This window comes from Diadema antillarum, unplaced genomic scaffold (genome assembly GCF_040938485.1).
Source record: "Diadema antillarum isolate AM-2024a unplaced genomic scaffold, OU_Dant_1.0 scf00000006, whole genome shotgun sequence".
NCBI lineage: Eukaryota > Metazoa > Echinodermata > Echinoidea > Diadematoida > Diadematidae > Diadema > Diadema antillarum.
This window is the reverse complement of record NW_027270895.1, coordinates 3,538,608-3,563,695: the sequence shown is the minus strand read 5'-3', so window position 1 is coordinate 3,563,695 and position 25,088 is coordinate 3,538,608. Positions and strand designations below refer to the sequence as shown.

The 25,088-nt window shown below is 38.2% G+C and overlaps 3 non-coding genes across 3 annotated transcripts; all 3 read left to right on the top strand.

Moving 5' to 3' along the window:
• Positions 1-12,724: 12,724 nt before the first annotated feature.
• On the top strand, positions 12,725-12,813 carry Trnay-gua (transfer RNA tyrosine (anticodon GUA)). The gene is given in 2 exon segments: positions 12,725-12,761; positions 12,778-12,813. It is a non-coding gene; the product is annotated as a tRNA-Tyr (tRNA).
• A 2,532-nt stretch (positions 12,814-15,345) lies between these two features.
• Trnay-gua (transfer RNA tyrosine (anticodon GUA)) lies at positions 15,346-15,434 on the top strand. Its single transcript is given in 2 exon segments — positions 15,346-15,382; positions 15,399-15,434. It is a non-coding gene; the product is annotated as a tRNA-Tyr (tRNA).
• A 1,281-nt stretch (positions 15,435-16,715) lies between these two features.
• Positions 16,716-16,804, top strand: Trnay-gua (transfer RNA tyrosine (anticodon GUA)). The gene is given in 2 exon segments: positions 16,716-16,752; positions 16,769-16,804. It is a non-coding gene; the product is annotated as a tRNA-Tyr (tRNA).
• Positions 16,805-25,088: the final 8,284 nt, after the last annotated feature.

Genomic DNA, 25,088 nt, shown 5'->3' with positions numbered 1-25,088 from the left:
AATGCGGCTAGCCCGAGGCGATCCGTGTCAATTTCGAACGGGCGGCTGCCGTGCGGGGCGAGTACGTCTCAGGGCGCGGCGGGGGAGAGAGGGGGGCCGGGACACGACATGAGCGAAACAATAGGAGTAACATAAAACAAGGAAAATAGAACTCGAGAATGGAGCAAACACAGATTCGATAAACACCATGAACTCGAGACGCTCTATACAAAATTCGGTTCAAAGCAAGGTCAGTTCGCTTTTAAGTTATAGTCCGAAGGTTCTCTTGCAAGGCTCTACAATCGACGCTATCCTTCGTGCAACATCCAAGCCTCCCTCTCCCTCTTTCTTTATGATTGCAGAAACTAAATTGTTTCCGTCTGAAACTACACAGTAATGACAATGAAGTTGTAATTTCGTCTAGATTTGCTTTCTCTGGAAGACATTTTCTGTAGCTTTGCGATCCAAGCATTTGATTAGTATACAAATGATGCACAGGATAGAGTGCGTTAGTGTAGGCGTATAGTGCACTCGAGGGTATTTACAATTGTGAAATCTGATGCACGAGGCGAAGCCGAGTGCATGTTGCACTACATTGTAAATACCCGAGAGTGAGCTACGCCTCCACTAACGCCACGAAATAATCCTGTGCATCATTTGTTTTATAAAATGGGTCGAAAATTCGAAAACTAACAGCATTTGTCAGCGTTTTTCACGTACCTTTGTGGGTCAAGACGTCCGAGGATGTTCGTCCCAAACATTTACGCACGTCGCACTCGGAAATCCCGCACATGTAAGTACATGTACTGTACCCATACGTATACTACAGTAAGCGTATACGTACGCCACATGATTGTTGTGCACAAGAGAGGCCGGCTGGCAGCCCGAACGAGAAGTTGTTTACAGGATTGACAGCGCGTATGGTAGCGCGCGACGCACTTGTAACAACTGATTAAGTGCGCACTGCTAGTGTAAACATTGTGACGCCAGTGACTTTACGCTTTTTTGCAAGGCCGTGCATGATAGTAAAAATGAATGCACGCACACGTGACTCATTTCAGCGCTTCCAATTGGCTACATTCTTGAACCCATTAATGCCTGTCACCACATGTCTTTTCGCGAGTGCCATTTTCATACTTAATGCTTGAGATGCATGCAAATCTGAATATAATGATCTTGTTTGAGCTGAGTTTTTACTTTCAACACAGAATGTCAGGCCTACAATCCATGCAGTGACCATACAAAAAGATAGCTAAGCAAGCTTACCTTTCGGTCTTGAAAAGAACTTTTACAAAACTAAAGTACAGAATGATGTTCTGCCTATACACTACACGTAGGCCTATTCATTTCAAAGTTAAAGGGGGAAAATCCAGTCCAAATATAAGTTACTCCGATGAGAAAGATTAAAATATAACGAGTTCAACGGTATAATTTTGATCGAAATCGGGTGAAAAATAAGGAAGTTGTGACATTTTGAAGTTTCGCTATTTTTTTTTTCAGGAAACAGTTCTTGAAAGGTCAATATGAATATGCAAATGGCAACACGAGCATGTCATCCCCTCACAACTTACCAAATGGTTTGTACATACAATTTTTTAATATCCAGTTTTTCATTAAAACGCAATCATGCCCGAGGCTCATATCCTGGTATATACGTGATCACTATTCTGAAGATACCAATCCAGCAATAACATCATGTTTCAGACTTCAATGATAGAAACATTGAATTTTCATCTTTTTTGTGTGTGTACTCGATCTACGGAAAATTGTGAGGTTATGACATGGGCAGCTCACTCATTTGCATATTCATATCCACTGTACAAGAACTGTTTTGCAGAAATTAGCAAAACTTCTGAATGTCATAACCTCCATTTTCATCCGATTTCAGTCAAATTTTTACTGTTTAACTCGTAAGAATTTACTCTTTTTTATCAGACTAACTTATATTTGGACTGGATTTCCCCTTTAAGAATTATCACAGTAAATGTTTTCACTTTTTCTCAAAGATCAATACGATAGGACTAAAGACCATAATCTGATTCATGACATTATTTATACAAAATAACAAGGATTTCTGTGGCAAAGTGGATAAGACCTTGGACTACTAGTACCTAGGAAAGATGTCAGGTTCAACACCCCTGGCAAAACGGCTGTGCCCCAAGACAAGGTATTACAATATATCATAATGATATAGATTTTTGTTTTTTTAATTCAGGGTAATTTCTTCAGTGTCGTCACTGCTCTACCAGAGAGTCCTACCACTATTATAAAGTTGCGTTGGCAGGTACCCATTTATACACCTGGGTCGAGAGGAAGATAGTGGGTCAAAACATCTTGTCCAAGGACGTAAGCACTGAACGGGAATCGAACGCACAAAGCTTCAACACTGGGCTAGGAACCGAGATAAGTGCTCTACGTCCGCCTTTAATCATTCCGTCACTGAAGAGTTGAGAGGGTGCTTGACTGTGCTTGAGGTGGGGTCTGTGGAGAACACAGTCATGTTATCACCAAATCAAATCGTCTTAAAGTAGTCGCAAAGGCGAATAATTCTGCACGAATGACTCCTACGCACATGGTATGTCACATCTAAGAGCCCTGCTTGATATTATTGTTGTGCTAGGCTGGAGGGAAAACACATGTTTGGCACCATACGGTTGCCGTGCCGTCGGACTCACGTTGGTATCATAATCAGCCCTGTTCGTGCGTTTTCTTCGGAGATTACATGGCGACGGATGTCTTTGAAGAGCTTTAAAAGCTGCTCAGAGTCCCCCCTAATATCTGATAGAAAGAAAGTGGGGGAGGAAAAAGCAGTCGGATGAAAGACAGACGGATTGGTGGCCAGATGTTCAAAGTCTCATGATATCGAAGAGAGGATGAGCGAGAGAGAAAGACAGAAAGACAGACAGCCAGGCAGACAAAGAAATTAACATAATAGTAATACCGCATGTGATTATATTACGGATCTATTATGTGTATATGTATATAACGAAATGCTAAAATTGTCAAGACTAGCCATATTTATTTATTTATTTTTTTACTATGGAATGTCAAATCTGTGTGCGTTAATGGCATTGCTGAACATTGATGTTCGTAGTTTTAAACCATGATATACAGAGATTAAATCAAATCAATTCAAATCAAAGTAGAATTAAATCAATCAGCTGGACAGAGAACATAATTATTGATATGCATGAGACACTTATACAAACATTGTACAAACAAACGTCAAATTAGAGCAAAGACAGAAAGATGACACAGATGATTAATATCAGATGACAAGAGGGTTTTGTCGAGACAATGTAAACTGAAACAATAAAGCTCGGCAACCACATCGACTTGTCTATGGAATAACCACAAGACTGAACCAAAATCATGAACAATTCACGTTTTAGCCATTTGGATTAAGTAATACGATAAAATGTTACGTAGAAAGCACATGTTGCAGGACACTCCGGTTTCAATAAAAATGGGGGGGGGGCGTAAATATCTTATATGGAGATTCAAAGGGCTTCATATTATGAAGAGGGCTTTCTGAACAAACAAATCAAAGGAAGGCAAAAAAAGACAGAATGAAACTACGAAAAAAAAAATGAAGTTGCTCGCACATGTTTGAATAATATTCTAAGCATGGTAACCGTATGCCATGCCGTTGAATGATAAGTGCAGTGCATCAACAATGAATTGAATTGGCCATTACAGCCCCGCATCATTCGTTTATCCCACTATTTCTCAATTTCGTCTTCAAGAGAAGAACAGACTGCATTCAAATCTTTCCCGACAAGAAACACATCTATGTTGTTTTTTTTTACGTGTTTTCGCCAAAAATTTGCATATTCACGATATATATATTTTTTTATTTCTATGTAATGCGTTATGATATGATGATGGGTTACTATTTTGCATTTTTATAAACCATTAGTTTTATAAATCAGTAATCAATAACAAATCAATCAAACAAGCAAGCAAGCAATCAGTCAATCGATCACTCTATCATCACTCAATCAACTGATCGATCAATTAATTGATTCTTAGATCTATCAATCAATTGATCAATTAATCAATCAATTAATCAAAATCTTCTATGACATAAGCAAAGAAGCCTTTATAGATACGTAATAGTCCGAAGGCTATTTATGTTCCATTTCTTTTTTCAAGAACTGTGTCTTTTCCGTCTTTGTTATTCACCTCCTTCACCCCAAGAAATACCAATGCGATAGCGTGACGTCACTATTGGTCCAACAACCTGTAAAGATGTGGGAACGCCCTCTTCCAAACAACACTGGAAACCGGAGTGGGGTGGGGTTGGGGGGGGGGGGGGGGAGGATGGAAGAGGCTAGTCTTGTTACTAAGCAGCAACATGAAGATATAACGACCTTTCACCCACGAGGGCGCTCTTGACCACTTGGGATTAACACTTCGCCTCTAAGATGAGGCAATTCCTCAAGAGTTAAAGGACAAGTTCACCTTCATAGACATATGGGTTGAGTGAATGCAGCAATATTAGTAGAGCACATCATTGAGAGTTTGAGGAAAATCGGACAATCGGTTCAAAAGTTATGAATTTTTGAAGTTTCTGCTTACTCAAGGCTGGATGAGAAGACTACTATAGCTTGTGATGTCACATGAGTACAACTGTACAAAGAAAGAATAAAGAAAATTCAACATATTTTCACTTTTCTCGCATAACAAAAGAACACTTGACTTCTCTCTTTCAGAAGGCAGGGGGAATAATATTACCCTTAATATATGTCAGTAACAAGTCGAAGAAATGTGCACTTTATTCAAAAAGTCAAATTTTGTGAAATTCTCTTTTTATTTTCTTTATATGGTTGTACGCATATGACGTCATGCACTGTAGTAGTCTTCTCATCCAGCAGTGACTACGCAGATACTTTAAAAATTCATAACTTTTGAACGGATTGTCCGATTTTCCCCAAATTTTCACTGATGTGTTCTACTAATATTGCTGCATTCACTCAATCCACATGTTTATGAAGGTGGACTTGTCCTTTAATACAAACCACACGCGATCACGTGTACAAAGCGATGGGTCAATTACATTCATACATAGTAACAGACTATGCGGAGTATCCTGTCAATATGGTGTCAAGATTGCGACCGTTCCTTGTCTGCGGCCAAAACTGTAATATCAATTCATCCGAGTACATAGGCCTCATCATACTTCTACAAGATATGAGCAATTAAGCCACATTTCGTGTACAACAACACAATAAATTCAATAGTTTGTGGTTTCTTATATCGTGTCACTGCTGGCATCTGGCCACTTCCCCGGTCATTCTTAACAGCGATAAGAACAGCAACAAGAGCAACGAGAACACGAACAGCAGGAACATATCAATATTTATGAACATCGTTGCTTCGAGTCCATAGAAGCGCTTTCACAATACACACTAAACATCATAGGTAAATGTCCATGGCGACTTTGCGTTGCCATGATTACCCGAAGACTAAAAGAGGAAACTTGTCGATTCTGTTGCAGAGTGGGAACATATGTAATTATGTTAACAGTGATGACTGAGTCAATTACCCGGGTCAATTACAACTACACAGTCCTATCCTTCATACATCCTATACATAAACGGTCTACATGAGCGAATTTTCGCTTGAACTTCAAAGAGTTTATAGGATGGCATATTTTGACAGCGAGCGGTCAGGGGTGTAGGGACGCATCGAATGAACGTGTGGGACCGGTGCCAGATTCTCCACAGGAGGGAATAATGTGACTGAAGCGTGTTTAGACCATTACCTATTCACGGTTTCCTCTTTTTGATCTATTTCAGTGATGGCAGAAAGAAGGTTTGGTGTCATCTACGAATTAAACAACAACAACAACAACAACAACAACAACAACAACAACAACAACAACAACAACAACAACAACAACAACAATAACAACACAACTGGCTGATTATCTATTCAATATTCTTTTGATAACTGGTGCCAAAATGCGTCAAATGTATAGTGTCATAAAGATTTATGCATGCACAAGAGTATTCGAAGTGCTCATCTTGACAAAAGTCGAATAGTGGTGTTTTCCGTACAATAATGTGTGTGTGTGTGTGTGTTTTTAATGCTCTCTGTGCACATAATATACATACAGCGAGTGACTGTATGCCATTTACACGTAAGCGTTGACGCTCCAACGTAGGTCGGCTGCACTATGGTAGTACAGTACAGATAAAACGGAGAAAATTGGTGTGATCTGCTGGCAAATATTACGGCAAATACCTTGGCTCTATAGCGCAAAATAACTTGTGTATTATCTAAAACATACATCGACACAATACACAAAAACACACAAGAACTCCCCCCCCCCCCACACACACACACAATGACAGACGCAAGTGGTATACGAACAAGCATACTCTATAGTTAACACATACTGCGAAGGATAAACGCCTGTGTACGTCAGTTGTCCAATATGAACATGAATAGGTGCCTAACATTTTTTTTTTCTGCTTGCCGCTGCATGATGCGGAAAGTGAGAAAATAGAACGATGATTCATTCATAACTGAAGATATGTGTAAGGTTTTTTTTTTCTTTAAATTTTCCCAATGTAGACTATTTTCACAGGTGTGGAGAAGTAGCGTTATCATGCCAAAAAAAGGAGGCAAAGTTTAACTTAGCTCGACGTGACATGAAATACCTCAACAATAATCTCAGAAAGTTCTCACGATGTGTTCTGGGGCAGGGAATTACCTTCCAGCATGACTCACAGATATCCGCCTCGTTTTCCCGTTGCCATAGCAACTGTCTCTCTTGCGAGCGGAGAGTTTTTCCCCCTCCTCTCACGCTTCGCTGGTAGAGTTTTCATCACCTGAAATACGCCGTTTCCACTTTGATCTATTTTTGCGGTCCGAGGCGGATTTATTTTTGTCATTTTAATAACTCCTCAAATAATAGCCTCCAAGTACACTTCAGCTCACGTCTTCTGTTCTTTAGACAATGCGGCCTTGGCTGACGATACGTGCTCTTGCATTCTTCTCCATCATCAACAGCAAGGCAAGATAAAAATAAGAAAGTGGAAATTGACTAATCTGCATGCATGACTTGAGCGATCTATCTACAGAACACATTCTACAATTGAATGAAAACAAGTTCCGGTATTCCATAGACTTGAATTTTTCATAACAATTTAATGATTATTCTTAACACGGTGTGATGTTCAGCATTTCACTGCATCGCCACCATGACATATACCGAAATCATTCTGTTCTTGGATGATAATTCGCCGGATCAGTAGTCATTTAAAAAGCTGCCTGTTTCAAGCATTTTTGCGTACCTTTAACTGAAGGGAATCATTAGAAATCTTAAATATTACAAATAAACGTTTCAAAAGAACCACTTGGTTGTGGTTGATGTACAGTATAAGAGAATTATTATCTGTTGTAGACTCTAGATATCAGTAGAAAAAAAGTAGTAATATATAATATTATGAATACAAGTTGCCTTCTTTATCGAGCCGCTTTAATACTTGAAGCAGTAAATGAGCGTACGCACGAGGGCAAGTGTGAGTTTTATGCTTGTCGCTGTTTTTGTTTATTTGTTTTTTATGTCTATTTGCAAGCAACAAAACTTAATCGAATGATGTATAGGCCTGTCATATTTGTACAGTATACTGGCTATGAGCACATTAACTTCATGCTCGTATAATACTCTTGTGTGTGGACATTTTGTGTGTTTCTATGTTGCGTACTTTCACGTTTCTATCTGTCGATCTCTATCATTCTCAGGCTTCCGAGGATTCTATTCTATATAAGATTTACCTCGTTGCATAGCACATGACAATGATGATTACCAAGCAGTAATGCACAGAACAAAATCGATAAAGGGGGGCCTACATAATTATCACCGATCATCCCTGTATCGGCATTTTGCTATCGCATGGGGAGTGTACAGATAATGCGCAGTGAAGCATCGGCGTTGAATGTCTTCGGACTGACTGGCAACACAGATTGAATGTTAATCGCAACGATGATCATCGCTACCTTGGCTGTATTGAGAATACAGCGATTACATGCGTAATGTACCGTGAAAGACGCAGTAATGAAACATGTTTTTTTCCCCTTTTGCAACAAAGCGATCATAAAATAAAATCTAATTCCCCTAGACTTACTGACTCCGTAACTGAAAGCGCTGTATTACACCATGGACCTAAGTATGTCCATGATTACACTGACTTTATTATAGAATCCGGTCCAGCCTTACCTGCCAGCATGGCAATTTAGATTCAAGCAAAGTTACACCTGCACTTTAGACGCAAACTCCGAACATCATCGGGCAAAAAGAAAAGAACACGAAACAAAACGAAACAAATTCCACGAACTGTGAACATCCGTGCATTCATCACTCTTGTAAGCACCAGCAGCGCAGTGATTTATTGAGCGCCCTCAACGGCAGGTTCTGTATAGACAATTCAGATGACAGACATCAACTAGATGTGGTTTTAGGTAAAATCAGTTGAAATGCCAAGGTCGCCATAGCAACTATTCTCCTTTGTTTCCCCCTAGAAAGTGCCCACATTGTCGTGCGAGCTACACATTACACGTTGATAAATGATCTTTTTACCATAATGTGAGAGCGTCATTATTGGACATGGAGGTTGCTGCTATGAATGACATTTTGAGGAAGAATGCAAACAAAGTGTTTGCGTTCAGGTCGACAGTCAGTGACATGTGTTAAGCAGGATGCTTGTGAAAAGCCTTAAATCCTCGTAAGTTTCCATCATGCGAGCAGAAGACGCAAGGGTGCTGTTTCTACTGAATTCGCAAGGCCTGGAGACCCACCTTTACAGCAATTTAAAATTCAAGTAACAGACTGCTTTAGAACAAGCGTTATACCTTACCTAAGATATTTTTCTCGACATTAAAACAGACCTGGAAAATCGTAAATTGGCTTCTTAAGACAGAGGGCCCCACAGTGCTATGTTAAAAGAAATCAAATTAAAAAGAAATTATGACAGCTATTCAAGACTGTCAGGAAATTTAAAGCAAAGCGCATATTATACCAAGCCGTAAGGACGGATCTAATGCAACAATTTTCTATTGCACATACTTTATAGTATAAATCACTATGTTTTAAGAGTAACGGACTGATGACGGAATTTCCTCTAACAGCAGGAAAAAACAGCAACTACACTTCCTCTTAAAAAAAGAAGAAGAAAGAAGTTAAATCCTAAAAAGAGCCATGGCGTAAATGCTGCCCCAATGGACGCTGTAGTATCCCCAAGCGTGTATAGAAAATTGGCGGTACAATTTCCCTTTACAGATATTCGATGCAAAGCCAGTAATGAAACCAATCCGATTGAGACAGCTGTCACTACAGAAGGATTTGTGGGAATTGAAAATATAAATAACCTCCTTCTGGTTTCATTCCGCCATCCAAATACGATTCAACTAGCTACCATTTGAGATTTGTACCACTGTGACGACAGCAGATGGAAGAGAATACAGCGATGTCAACAAAAACATGTTTCCGATATCCAAATATTCAGGAAAAAACAACAACAACAAACAAATATAATGTTTGGCTGGTATTTAGAACTCGTAGGATATGTGATTATGCCCCTGGGGTAAGACAAAATGTACACAACACATTAATAAACCAATCAACGTTGTTTCCGCTAGTCCCACAAGCATCATAAATACGTTGGCCCACTTCGCTAGAGTCTCCCTGATCACCAAAACATGCAGTAAAATGTAATGCGACGCGTTCAAAATAATGTGCGTCTCCGAAGCTCGCAAAATTCCAAAACATAAGTTGAACTGGGCGTTGAGTTGATCGTTTTAAAGGGGCATTCCAGACGATTTTCATAAAACTTTCCACATCATGTAGTACATAAATCAACAGATCCATGTATAGATTTGTGGAATTTGTTATGGTCTTTGAGCAGAGAAACCAATAATCTGAAAAATCTTAAACAAATTACACTGAACAGTGTTGATGGCATAGGAGCCTCACGTATGTCAGAAATGTAGCAGTCTAATTCCATTACAATACCGCTTAATTAACAAGTTCACCTGTGTAGAATGTATGCATAACTTCTTCTTTTGTTCTGTTTACCTTGAGCCCCAACACATGCATTCTTATGGTGAGGCTGCCATGTCATCATCCTCGTTCACTGCGATTCGTTATGAATTTTGAAAACATTCTTATTTATCATCCCAATTACTATGAATTCTGAAACTCTGCACTCAGTATCAGTAATGTATCGTTGTTCAGATGCACTATTTGTAAATCATACGGAGGTCTCCTTTAAAGTCGGCTAGCGCCTGAGTGTCTTCAGAGATAACACAGATCATAAATCGTCATTTTGGTCTTTTTTTTTTCTAATCGTAAACTATTTCGTGGGTAAATAATTCACGACAAATAAAATCGGGTAAGACAACTGATACACTATACGCATCTATACATGCTATCTGAAACAAGAATACATTCTTTTAAACAGATATAACATGATGCTTTTCGTACAATTTCAAGCCATTGGCATTTTGTTATTACGCCCCCCCCCCCCCGGCTATGTTGTAGAGTTTGAGAATCAGAATTAGAAAGGGTTGTTAAAACTCTCTTTCTCTTTCTTGAAATTACAGATGAGTGAATCGATGGATGAAAGAATACGAAAATTATAAAATTAATGTGAACACACGCATTATACGATCAAATTTGAAAGTTGATAGTCGACTTGCCCAACGACACGTTATCATGGGATGTAATTGAAATTACATGTGAATTTTGATTTATAATACGCAAACGCTAATATACCTAAAAGACAGAACCAACAAACCCACGGAGTCAGACTTGTAGGTTCAACGGAAGGTCGTAAACGATATATATATATATATATATTTATTCATATTCCATATTCAACATTTCATACAAGTTTTATATTTCATTTGATATAAAAAGAAATGTTTTTAACACAATAGTCAGTTTGAAACAAACGTTATTGCACAAATGTATAGGGACGTATAATTGACACGTAAGGTATGAGGAACCCACTAAAAGGCAAAGCTTGTAGGATGTAGGTTCAAAAAATACGATACGATATCGTATTATACTGCAATCCGTAAAGAATGTTGTAGCAACTTTGACCAATGTGATCAGAACCTGCTAGGACTAGAACTTTCTTTTACTTGCTGTATAAAGTATGATGACATTGTCATTCAACATTATGGAAACTGGTTCTAAACAACCCCACCTCGCCCGCATGTTCATGCGCGCACCTGGTTCCATAAACCCAAACTATTTAACAGAAGACTGTGACATCATCACTTTTGTTGGGCATTTCATTAAGCGCTTTGGTCGGATACTTTTCTGACAAACTGTTAAAAGCTACTGAAATCCTTGCATCTGATTGGCTGAGAGCAAAGTTGTCCCACAACTTTTTTTTCGGGCAAAATGCTTCATGAAATGCCCCCAGTACTCTATTGTAATAGACCAGTTTGTAAGTCCACTTTGCGCATTAGCAGAAAAAAAAGAGGTCATTTGTACCAACAGGCATTTTAAGTTTTTAATTCGGCGCGATAAGCACATGTGATGTCATTATTATTCACATGATCCCTATCTAAATGGAGAAGAAGGTTGTTATTGCATTCAATATAAAAGAGTGAAATGGATGCCTGCTAGAATGTCATCTACGGACTATTCTGGTCGACTGGTCTAAACGCAAGTTCATTCTTTTTTTTTTTTTAAACACGATTTCCATTCAAATCGTTCCGTCGGGCAAGCTTATGCATTATGCCTCTTTAAAACGACTGAAGTGCCTATCCATGGATTTAATACACATGGACATTCATCGTATCGTTAATTAATTCATGCACCCGTACATCTCAAAAGCGCCACAAAGACATTTTTAGCATGCTTCACTGCTTGGTCCCATGATCGTCACCGCCAACAAGCTGGGAGAAGAACAAGATGGAGATTCGAGAAATCTAAAACTATCCATGCGCAGAAGAAAATAACTCACAAAAATCAAGTAAAGTGAATGTGCAGTTGTGGTGTATGTTAGGAAATCTTACCTCAAACAATTTCGCTTGGGAGAAGCACGCAGTTTTTAAATGAAAGCTAACATTTTGGCAGAATGATTGTCATTTGTGATCTCAATATTTCACTTTTCCGCAGCTTATTCCAGAGCAATAAGGGACGGTAATGGTAGAGAACAGATATCTTGCCATTAGGCAAGGTCTTATGCGTGTGCGAAAATGTGCGAATCACCAATTACCCATCTTTTGACACAAAATTTGTAATGATCTCAGGTTTGCTGCTCTTCATCACCTGTATTTATTCAAAGACATTTCTGTCTGGAAAAGGCACATCAGCGAAACAAGACTGAAATGAGGGAAACGATTCTTTTGTTAGTGACGATACATGATTACACAATCGTTATTGTCAAGACACCTAAATGTACTCATTAAGATGCACATAATCATGTGTCGGTGACGATCATTACATCAAAGAAAGACTGCCGTGAATAGTCCATGTGTATTAGGTCCATGGCCTAACCAACCGAAAAAAGGTCATTTGTACTAATGTGCGCATGAGTTAATTACAAACTGTGTGTACCATACGGAAGTTCAAGCCACGGAGAATCCATGCAGGATTATAATCATGCGCTAATCGGCACGGGAGTTATCAAAAGTAATCTGTTCCGCCAAGTCTCTGGTTGAGGTAACGACATGAAGTGCAAGCAATGAGACCTCTATTGACACACCTGCCCTCAACTCCCCGTCGATAGCTCAGTTGGTAGAGCGGAGGACTGTAGAGGCAAACTCACTGATATCCTTAGGTCGCTGGTTCGAATCCGGCTCGACGGAGTGGTTAATTATTTTTTACCTTCTGTCTTTGTCATTTTCCTCTCTCCTGTCTTATAGCTCGTCTTTTCCTTGAACTATACCAAATCTGTCGAGTTTTTTTTTTGTGTGTGTATGTGTGTGGATATACATTCTACGGATGTGAAGAGGCAATATTTCTGAAAAGCTTTGGTTGCCTCTTTTTTGGCGTGTTTTTCAATAGTGAAAGATTTTTTTTTTGATACTCATACATATCCATTATTCTCACGACCATTATTTATAATAATAATAATAATAATAATAATAATAATAATAATAATAATAATAATAATAATAATAAGACTAACAAGACTAAGAATAATAATAGTAATAATAATAATAATAATAATAACAATAATAATAATAATGATACTAATACTAATAATGATAATGATGATAATTCAAAGTTCTTATACAATGGGCCAATTGCACATGATTGTGCACATGGCGCAGTGGAAATAGAATGGATAGAGACACATCTGCCCTTCAGCCATCGAATGCCTGCTTTTTACTTCGCTTTGTTTGAACTCATTCATTACGTTTGTTCATCATTTACGAATCTTTTATTTCAATTTTACAATTCCATTCAGTTTAATTCAATTCGTTTCCATCATCAACAAAATATGACATAAAAGCATGCATTTGTCGGTTCAATTTTTTGAGCAATTTGAAAATAAAGCAAGACATAGATCGCGAGATATAAAGCAATAATACATACATACAGATACTTCCACGTATATTGGGAAAACAACGCACTTTGCAGTAGAAACGACGAAAAATGTGAAACATTTGAAAAGAGCTATCTTCTACGATCATTGCAAAAATCGTTTCATGGCGCATTACTGAACGAGTTGCTACTCTTGACTGCCACAATTTTCCTTTTGTCTTTACTTCGCAGAAACTATATCTAATCCACTCGATTGAAAGCAGCAGTACTAGTAGTTTCTGTGTTAAACGATGTTTCAGTCCGCATAGAGAAATCGTTATTACACATGCAGTTTTAGGGTGCACGACATTGGTGAGGTGACCTCCCCCCCCCCCCACCGCAGAGATTCTAAGGACAATAATTTCTATGCCCCCTCCCCCTACACACACACCTACCATTCTACTGTAGGATCTATTATGAGAATGTAGAGTGCTGCTCTTATAAATGGCATTTGTCTTTTAGATTAATTTGATATCATTTGATTCATAGCACTTGAGTGCAGATGAATGGCTTAAAGCATGCCTGGCTATTACAAATACATATCCTGTACACGCAAGCGCTTTTATCGGAAAGCACCTTTTAATTGTTATCAGTTGCGATCCTGAATTTCTGAAGATATAGGCCTATTAAAGATAAATTGAGAGAAAACAGCAATAGTTGTTCATTCTTCGACGTAATAATACACTCTAAAAACATCGGTGTTAGATTTAACACCATTGGTGTTAAATTTAACACCGATCAAGTGTTAATAGAGGACCACACCCACAGGTGTAGAAAATGCACTGTGATGGTGTTGAAAAGTGTTCACCTGACACTTCGTGGTGTTAATTTGACACTGTACCTGGTGATATTTTGACACTGTACTGGTGTTAATTCAAAAATGACACCACATGGTGTTGATTTGATATTTGTTGGTGTTAATATCAATGGTTTAACACCCGTCCAGCTTCAGTAAGAGACCACACCAGCTGGTGTTACTGTGGTGTAAATTTATTTCACATTTTTTCAAAAATCTAGTATTTTAATGTAAAATTCTTGATCGTCTTGTTTAAATTAAAAATCAACATGGTGCAGTTACTAAGAAACTCTTCAAAAAACAGTTTTATATTTGGAAATGACACCCGGAGGTGTTAATTTAACACCATAAATGAGCACCGAAAATTTAACACCAGCTCGGTGTTCACTATTTAACACCAGACTTTTTGCAGTGTAGTATAACGTGATAGAGAAACGTGAATTTAGCGTTTCAATGTAATCGATATATTCCAGCTCGTGTTTAAATATGGTCTACTTTTAGCCAGTGCCACAGTGTATGTAAGGAAAAAAAGTACATACCGGTAACTAACTTGCAGTATAATAATACTTGCAGTATGATATACTGCAATGTACATGTACAATAATTGTAGTAGCGAGTAGCAACCCTATAGCGACTGACCATATTATGGTCAGTCGCTTGGGGTTGCTATACTCGCTATGTACATTGCTTATGCGTTTTATAGCATACCTTCCCAATGGCCGTGTGAAACATGTACTTTGACCAGTGTGGTTCTACATAAAAGCGTCGCTAAAACAGCATGACAACCTGTGTGTGTAGTGTGAAGGACCTACTGTATTCTGAGCTGCTATTGCGCAATCAGCGTTCGCACGTGGTGCCTGACCTATTTTCATACGGGAAGTCTTTGATATGCCTCGTTAGAATGCATGCCTTCTTATCATAATTTCTATACACGCTGAGCGATGACTCACTCGCAGACCGTCGCGCATTGTGCTTTTGATACTTTACAAAAACGAGCGCCCTCTCGGGCAGCTACCCGTCGATAGCTCAGTTGGTAGAGCGGAGGACTGTAGAGGCAAGCTCACTGACATCCTTAGGTCGCTGGTTCGAATCCGGCTCGACGGAGTGGTCTTTTTTTCTTTTTTTTTTTTTTTTTTTTACTTTATCTCTTTTGATATACGTCATTATCAAAGAACATCGTTGATTCTTCCGGGTCATTTATATTGCCTGTTCTCCATTACTTTTTTTTTTTTTTTTTTTTTTTTTTTTTTTTACATACAGTGTACGAGTATAATTTATATCCTCGTTGACATACAGGCATATTACACTTTTCATTGATTGAATGATATGATGATTTTTTTTTATTGATAACATAATATTACTTTATCAATATTATCTGTCCGTCTGTATGCATGTATGTCTCTCTGTTTATACATCAATGTAATATTACACTATTATGTGCATGTTGACAACTGTGTGTTTAAAATAATGATTTTTATCAACTCATTTATTTTTCTATTCATCTATTTATCCAGAGTAAACTGTTCGGGTAGCCATGCACTGACAGTTATCATAATGGGCTTGTTTTAGTTCGAAATTGAATTGTTTGATTTGATTTTCTTTACAATCATGATTTTATTATACATACTTTAATGGCGAGGTAAACTCACACACATCACTACAGGTTTCAGCTCGAGAAATGATTCAAATTCAGCTATTCAAATTCTTGACCATCACACAGGCCGGCCAATATACAGAACCAAGATTTTCTTGCACATTACTCCATCCTTTTTTTTTCTGCTTCACAGAAAATGTGAACAGCATACTCTATAAGCCAGTTCGTAGTTCTACTTTGCGCATGAGCAGAAAAAGGTCATTTGCACCAAGACGCATGATGGTTTTTAAATTCACAGAGATAAGCATCTGTCATATTTTAATGATTATTCATGCAATCTTTGTAAATGATACTTGCCCGTACATCCACCTGACAGCAAACCTGATACATGGCAATACGATTAAATTCATCTTTTAATGCATTCAATACAAAACAAAGAAGTGGATGCCTCCCCCGAGGGTTGTTTGACGGACCATTCTGGCCACCTGGTCTCACTATGCAAGATGATTTTTTCTTTTTCTTTTAGTTTAACACGAATTCTATAAATTGTACGCCGGGCAAACTTACCGGTACGCATTATGTTGCTTTGAATACAAGTGAAGTGCCTAACCAACTGAGAAAAAAGAAAGGTCATTTGTACCAACGTTCACAAAATGAGCTAATTACGAACTGGCTTATACTAGAGTCCAAGCCAGGCGGTGTTCATCTATAACACGACTGTAATTACGCACTGTAAATACAGACGAATATCGAGAATATGGACTCTGAGGATCAACATGACATTCAGCTACCCGTCGATAGCTCAGTTGGTAGAGCGGAGGACTGTAGAGGTACACTCACTGATATCCTTAGGTCGCTGGTTCGAATCCGGCTCGACGGAGTGGCTATTTTTTTATTTTTTTACTTTTTCCCTCTTACGTGCTTACAGTATTGTCTTATATACTATTACATGAACCATCCCAATGTCGGAGGTTTTACATTCTACGGATATAATAGGGTCCTACTGAGACAAAGTTTTGAAGATGGACGGATTTTAATTTTTGTGGCGTATTTGATTTACTTTTTACTCAAATATAATGATGAATGATTCTCACAAGCAAGTATACAGATAATATGAGTGGAAACACGCCCGTCTTTAGCAATCAAATGCCTGCTTTTGCTCAGTTTTGTTTGCACTCATTATAATACCAATTCCAAATCGTTTGGTATGATGTTCAGCAAGGGGCATTTCGTTGCTCTTTAGCGTGTCCTTTTTCCTTTGCTGTCAGATCTAGCCTGTTGCTAACGGAAGGGCAGCCCAAAATCGGCTATCAATAATAAGCAAGAAAAAAAGAGGGATCTTCACATTTTTGCTGTCAAGCAACTCCAGCAACGTTGGACTGAGCCTGAGACAGAATCCTAGGAACATAATAATTATGTTTTTAATACAGTATATCATACTGTGTACTATGGGTTTGGACACAATCATAACGACGTTTTTCTATGTACATCACATTTTCGCTTGGCAGCCCAAGTTGGGGAGGGGGGAGGGGAGGAATGTTAGGCGACAATTATTTCTGTGTCATCTGCTTTAGTTCTCTTGTAGCGTGGTAACGTGCATCTTAGGATGCACAGCAATACTGTAGTGGAGTACCCTTCCCCCACCACCCCCCCCCCCCTCCCCATACACAAACACATCGTTTTACAGTTGGAATGGAGATACACCATGGTTGTACTTATTATGGAAAGATGTGATAGGAGGGAGAAAATTTGTCTTTTTAAAATTTGATATCAATTTAATCTATAGTGAGTGTAGACCAGTGTGAAGTTCAGCAAGACCGACTGGCTATACATGAAGAGTTTGTTTGCAAAACCCGATAAGTCCATATTTGCCAAATGAAGATATTTGCGATTAAAGGTCAAGAAAAATAAAGAGAATAATATGAAAATTTTTGCTTCTTTTGACCATAACTTCAAAAATGTACCTCTATATGTAGTGACCAATATATCATTTAAAAGTTATTATTTTGTAGTTTATGACAGAGACCCTAATTCAAAATCTTCAAAAATGGACTTATCGGTTTTTGCAAACAAACTCTTCACATGCAAACCTTTTATGTTTGTGTGTTTGTTTTTTAGGGCACCTTATTACTCGTATCAATAGATCCATATGGCAATCCTAACTTACTGAAAGCACACTAGTGTTTAAACAACACACAATGAGGGGAAAATCAATAATTTTGCAATTCCTTCTTTGACAAAAACAAAACAAAACAAAACCACCTAAAACAAGCCCTATGTAGGCCTAAATAAAAAAAAAATAATAATACAGCAACAAAATGAAGGCTTGGATTTAACAATCACCCTTATTTCAAAGTTATTTTATATCTACATTTGTATGAAACGATGAATACAAGACATGAAGCTGCCAGGAAAACAAGAAAAGAAAAAACTCGAGAAGGATTACGGGATGATAAAGAGGGGCCGTCGCGCTAGGTGCATTTCTAAACAGAAGCCGGCCCACTTCAGATTGATATTGACTCGCGTTTGTCGAGTAAATCTTTGGAAATAAGATTAAGAGGGTATGGGAGGGCGTAACTTGAATTCAGAGCGTGACATAAAACCCGGGCTAATAGTAATAGGCCTCATTACCTCCCTTCGATTCTTTTATCCTTTTTTCTTTTCTTTACACTGACGTGCCGACGCAAAACACCAGGCGACTGTTTTGATGGAATTTGAATTGGCTGACTGCCTTCGATTGATTTTCAATTGTCATTCCCTTCTCTGTAATGACACACTAACCTCACCTATATAATCCTTTAATCTCGTCTAGTAGGCCATGCCATTGCATCTGTTGATAGGCATAGCTTTACCTTTTTGCTTATTGATAGGCCAGGCAAGGTAGAACGATCTGTATGATATTGTGTAACTATTTTAGATACACCGGTGCTCATGAAAACCTTCTGTATAATGAAAGCTTTCTTAACAATTTGTACAAGTCCACCCCCCTCTTTGTTTATTGATGAACAAGCTGAGTTGATCAGAATTACAAGGCAGGCGCAGTTGTACTCCCTTCTCCCCCCCCCCCCCCTCCAAAATTAAGTGAAAATGAAATATTAGATATTTTTACATATTTTTATCTGTACAAAAGATGTTTTGTGAGCAGGTTTTCAAAATATTTCTTTTTTTATTGGGCTTTATCAATTATTTATAATAAACATTTCCATTTGGTTTGTGGAGTTGGGAATGAAACACAAAACAAACTCCCACTGTGTTATCTGTTTGCTAAAATAGAATGGCTCTGTGTATACATGCAGACATCGATACTTGATTATCTATGTAACTTGAATTGCTTTCAGATACATGTTGGGGAAACTGGTACGTATAGAGATCATTGACCGAACATCGATTTCTGTGACAAACGCGGCTCTCATGGACTACGTGGAGGCAGGTCGTGTTAACAAAATAATGAATTACCAAGGTCAAGTCGACCGCTTGAGCACACACCTGCGCTCGCCATTTGCATCTTGCCGTGTGGAGATTCTACTGTCCTTTGGGAGCAATAGCTGAAACATGCGGCTGTACACCTGAGTGAAAAGTGACAAGGCACTAGCTATGCACGGACCTGTACCCCCCCCCCCCCCCACCTCCTAAAAAGGGCCAAAGAAACAGACGCATTACAAAGGAAAAGATCAACATCAACAAACCTGTCTCGTTGTTGTTGATGATATTGTGATGGCCATGACATTACTATTATTACATAGTTGTATAGTCTTTGTTGTGCTTATATTGAAGCTGTCAGCGAGAGCTGAACCGAGTACGATGACATGCCAAAGCATGTCGAATAAGTGTAATTGCGAAAAATCCTTTCATGCAATGGTAAAGATTAACACCCGTCCACTCTTTTGTCCATGCTGTGACGGGAGGCCTTTAATAGACCTGCACTGTGTTTGTTTAAATGAGAGAATCTCTAAATTCAAGTCCTCTCCTTTCAACTCGATGACCATGCCTGGCGAATGTCTTTGCTATAAGATTGTATTGTCAAGGAAAAGTTGTTTTCTTCTCTACGGTTACATGTGATCTTTGAACAAATTAATTTTTTTTTATAAACAAGTTGTCTTTGGTAATATCCAAAGCACGATAACATGTTACATGTTTTTGTTTGTTTATGCTTCATGCTACAAAGGTCGGCTACAAATACGAATACAATCATAATCAAATTGTATGAAATAATTATTAAAATTTTACGAACAACCTTGCTGGGGGCGCTGTGATATAGTGGATAAGACTCCCGACACCTAATTGGAGGACCCGGGTTCGATTCCCGCCCAGTGCTTACGTCCTTGCTGGACAAACTGTTTTACCCACTATGTCCCTCTGGACCCAGGTGTATAAATGGGTAGCTGGCGACGCTAGAGTTATAACAATGGCAGGGCCCTCTGGTAGAGCAGTGGCAACACTGAAGAGGATACCCTCGATGAATAAGACCTTATGATATATTATGTTGTACACTATAGTATATTATCGAAGAACGCAGTGTCCCACACTGCGAAACATAATGTGAAACACCCAGTGTGAAATCTCTTCACATTGTTAAATTCAAGCGTTGTAACATTGTGAACACAATGTCATCATCTATTCACAGTGTGAAACAAAACGTTACTGTGTGATCACTCTGTTAACTAAAAAAACAAAACAAAACAAAACAAAACACGGGGTCATCCCACGAGACCGACAACCACAAGTCATACAGCCCATGAGTCATACAGCCCATGAGTTGACACAAGGTAAAAACAGCCCACGAGTTTGACATTACAACATCGGGCTTAATGTGTCGGTCATGTGGGCCTTGTTTGTTTAGTGTCGAACCCACGGGCTGCATGACTCGTGGGCTGTATGACTCGTAGGTGTCGGTCTCGCTACGTGTATCCAAAAATCACAGCACAGTGAGAAATCGCCTTCAGACCGTTAAAATTTTGTCATAATATAGCCGTCTATGTGAACACATAATTTATATAGGTACATTGTGACCATATTATTGTGTGACACTACTCCAGCAGGGAAGGGATGGGTTGATAATTTTAGAGAAACTTCCAGAATGTCTTTTTTTTTTCTTTCATGGGGGTACAATTCAAGTGTATTGGATTTAAAGGATATCAAGTTTCTTACTTAAAATGTATTTTCAGTAAATTCAGTATTAGTTTGTTGGCGTGTGTCGTAGGAAATTGCCCTCCGTTTGTATTTTCCAGATGTAGAAAGAGACAAAGTTCTTCGGGTTTTTCAGTATGTTAAGTTCCTTTTACAAGACAGTCATTGTTGCAACATGAATTATCCATCAACACAAATTTTATCATAGTGAATATCTCCGTGGTCTCTTTGCCTAAGTATTTTTTTTTTTGAATAGGTATTGAACTGCTGAAAATTAGCGAGTTATACCTCTCGGTGGAATATTACCCAAAACAACCCATAGAGTCTACCACAACATAGAATCAGTCAGACGACGAAACAAGCATGATCGAAGATGTTTGAATATACTTATTTCCGCAACCACCTGTGATTTAGACCAAAGCTGAGAAGAAATTGGCTACAGATGACGGTATTGATCGTAACACATGTAATAAGGCAGGTTACAGACGGTGGCACAGATGATAACAATGATGATAATGTAGTGTGCTAATCCCAACGTGTGAATAACGACAGTCAAAATCTACCACCGCTTTTCTTCGCCGTCTCTTGCCCGTCCCTCTCTCACTCAAGATCCCCCCAGGCCCTTATTCGCTCTTTCTCTCTCCGATTCGCCAAGAAATTGTAGATTCATCTACAAATGTAATATGATCTAATATCTTTATCAGAGATAATATCTGTCTTACCTTCTGGGAAGCTTGAACCAGAATACATGAAGTGGGAAAAGCGCAACCAGGAGGACGGTTCCAAAAAGCAGGGTGGTTCAGAAAAGTTGAACGCTGATGAAGAAGTAAAATTGGCTTGAACTTTTCGCGCGACACTTGTCAGCTTTCTCTGATCTCTCTCGCTGTGTATCACCCGTCGGCGCCCCCTCAAACTTCGGTAAAGCAGGCCAGGAAAGGGGGAGACGGGCGTAAAGTCCAAGTATGACCGTACCTAATCCCCATTAATAGCCGATCGTGCTGTCGCTGATAAGCTGAAAGTCGGCAAAAGAGCACCTCCCCAAAATATCGATAATATCGATCGCTGCCGTTCACGTTCTGGTGATCTGTTTATAATGGTACCGTCTGCGGTTTTCATTTGGAGTCTATCGTTTTGCTTGACAGTAATGATATATTGTTTGCTCTCAATGAAAAGAAGTCATGTAATTATTCAAATGCCTTTCGCTTCGCGGGAACATAAACCTTTTAATCTCATCGTCATTGTTTGCACAAGCATTCATTGTTTGCAGTAGCATTCAGCTTTCATTGACAGTACTATCATGTCTATGCTGGCTCCCAAAGTGGAGAAAACAACACGTTGCTGTCTTTTATTGGGAAGCTTTTATATTCGGCGTTTGTCGATCTCCTTTATTGTTATGCCTTGCATGGCCTTCGTAGAAATGTCATTTGAATGGCATCATACGATGTTCAGAAACGAAACACAAAATATTGGAATAATAAATAAAAATGGAAACTACGGTGATTCAATTCAGCACTGACATCCTGAAGGAATATCCTCAAAACGTAAAATTTGTCAACAATTAAGATCTTTGACAAAGTTTATAAGAATGATAGTAATAATACATTGCATTTATATAGCAGGTTAAGTGCTTTACAAAAGATACATACATTATTACATTGCTTAAACTTAACTACAGCAACGAGGACAACAGTAAAGGTATCAATCATAGACATACCGTTCACATAATATGCTTATAATGAACCATGATACTTGTAATGTTATCAATGAAAAACTAAAAATTATTTGACTTGAAATACTCCATCAAAGTGTACTCCCTTGTCTGAGAAGGGAACACCTATACGATATAGGTCTTCACGTTTTCCAGAAGGTATTTATGTTTCTTACTGCTTGATTTAAACTGTTCCTAATATCCCACCTGGAGAGGGCGCCAGATAGTTGAATGATTCAGTTCTAAAACGTATATAGGGCTCACACCCATAAATATTTCCCCATATAGGGATGTGTGTTAAAAATCAAATTTCAAAAAATTCTGTAAAATAGCTGGGAGAAATGAGGTGTTTCAGCTTCACTAACCTGGATAAGTTAGATATACCCTTTCATCCATCAAATTCTCAGGGTGGATAATTCAGTTCAAATTCTGTCCAGGGGTCCGCAAAGCCAGACTACGAGTTCTTGTCACTCAAAATATCACCCATTTTCCGTACACGTACCCAATGAAATATAGTCCCCTCAAATTCCACCAGAAAAGCTTTCATCTTCCAACCAAAATGCAATTTGTAGAGGAATTCATACTCGATATCTACAGCTATTCAGTTTTTTGCCAAACTACATCATTGATTTTTAATTAATTTTTTGCTTCATTTATTTTGGTATCTTTGGTACGAATTTGTGAAGGGGTCTGGGACAGTCCATTGTATTTACGGGTGTGAGCCCTATAGGGCTCACACCCATAAATATTTCCCCATAGGGATGTGTGTTAAAAATCAAATTTCAAAAAATTCTGTAAAATAGCTGGGAGAAATGAGGTGTTTCAGCTTCACTAACCTGGATAAGTTAGATATACCCTTTCATCCATCAAATTCTCAGGGTGGATAATTCAGTTCAAATTCTGTCCAGGGGTCCGCAAAGCCAGACTACGAGTTCTTGTCACTCAAAATATCACCCATTTTCCGTACACGTACCCAATGAAATATAGTCCCCTCAAATTCCACCAGAAAAGCTTTCATCTTCCAACCAAAATGCAATTTGTAGAGGAATTCATACTCAATATCTACAGCTATTCAGTTTTTTGCCAAACTACATCACTGATTTTTAATTAATTTTTTGCTTCATTTATTTTGGTATCTTTGGTACGAATTTGTGAAGGGGTCTGGGACAGTCCATTGTATTTACGGGTGTGAGCCCTATAAAAGGTCCCTCGTCACACACACTCCAGGTTACTGTAGTCCACCTCCTTAGACTTAGTACACTTTATTGACTGAAAATGACCAAGAAAAATATATAATTGATATAGATATCATTTATTTCACATCGCTTGAACAAAGTGCTTCTATCTATCTATCTATCTATCTATCTATCTATCTATCTATCTACTAGTATTTATCTATTTATCTATCTATCTGTCATCTATCTATTCATCTATAGTATCTATTTTATCATCTATTTACCTATCTATCTTCTATCTATCATCTGTCTATCTTTCTATCTATCTATATATCTATCTATCTATCTACTATATAGTATTTATCTATTTATCTATCTATCTGTCATCTATCTATTCATCTATAGTATCTATTTTATCATCTATTTACCTATCTATCTTCTATCTATCATCTGTCTATCTTTCTATCTATCTATCTATCTATCCACTATCTATCTATCTGTCTATCTATCTATCTGTCTATCTACCTACCTATCTATCTATCTATCTATCTATCTATCAATATCTATGTATCCATGTATTCTCTGTATGCAAAAATGATGAGCGTCATATCACTATGTATCAAAACTGCATAGAGATTGGAAGTAGAGCGCCATCTCTCGGTGCAACAGCTCCCCTCCCTTGTCTACTGATAGGTGTATGGTAACTAGCACACAATAGAAAAGTTTTAAACTGGTGATTTTATCAAGAATGTGTGTGTTAGTGTGTATGTGGGAAAATCTACGTTGTATTTGCGTCAGGTTGATACGTATTTGTGTGTGTGTGTGTGTGTGTGTGTGTGTGTGTGTGTGTATTTGTAAGTATGAATTTTTGTTTTGTGTTCTGGCGTATCAGTTCAAATGTACACGTATAGGTCCCTATCATATTCTTTTTCTTCTTTTTTTTTGTTTCTTTTTTTTCGCTTGGTGGTAAGACAGATACCCATACAAGCTTACACTATAAACATTAGGGGCTTGTTTGGCATTGTCCTTCTTTTTCTCTATATCAACATTCATCTACATAATTATTGCTCTATCTATCTTCGTGTTTGTCTTTCTATCTTGTCTATGAATTAATTTACCTCCATGTCTACCTGTATTGTCTATTCATGTATGGC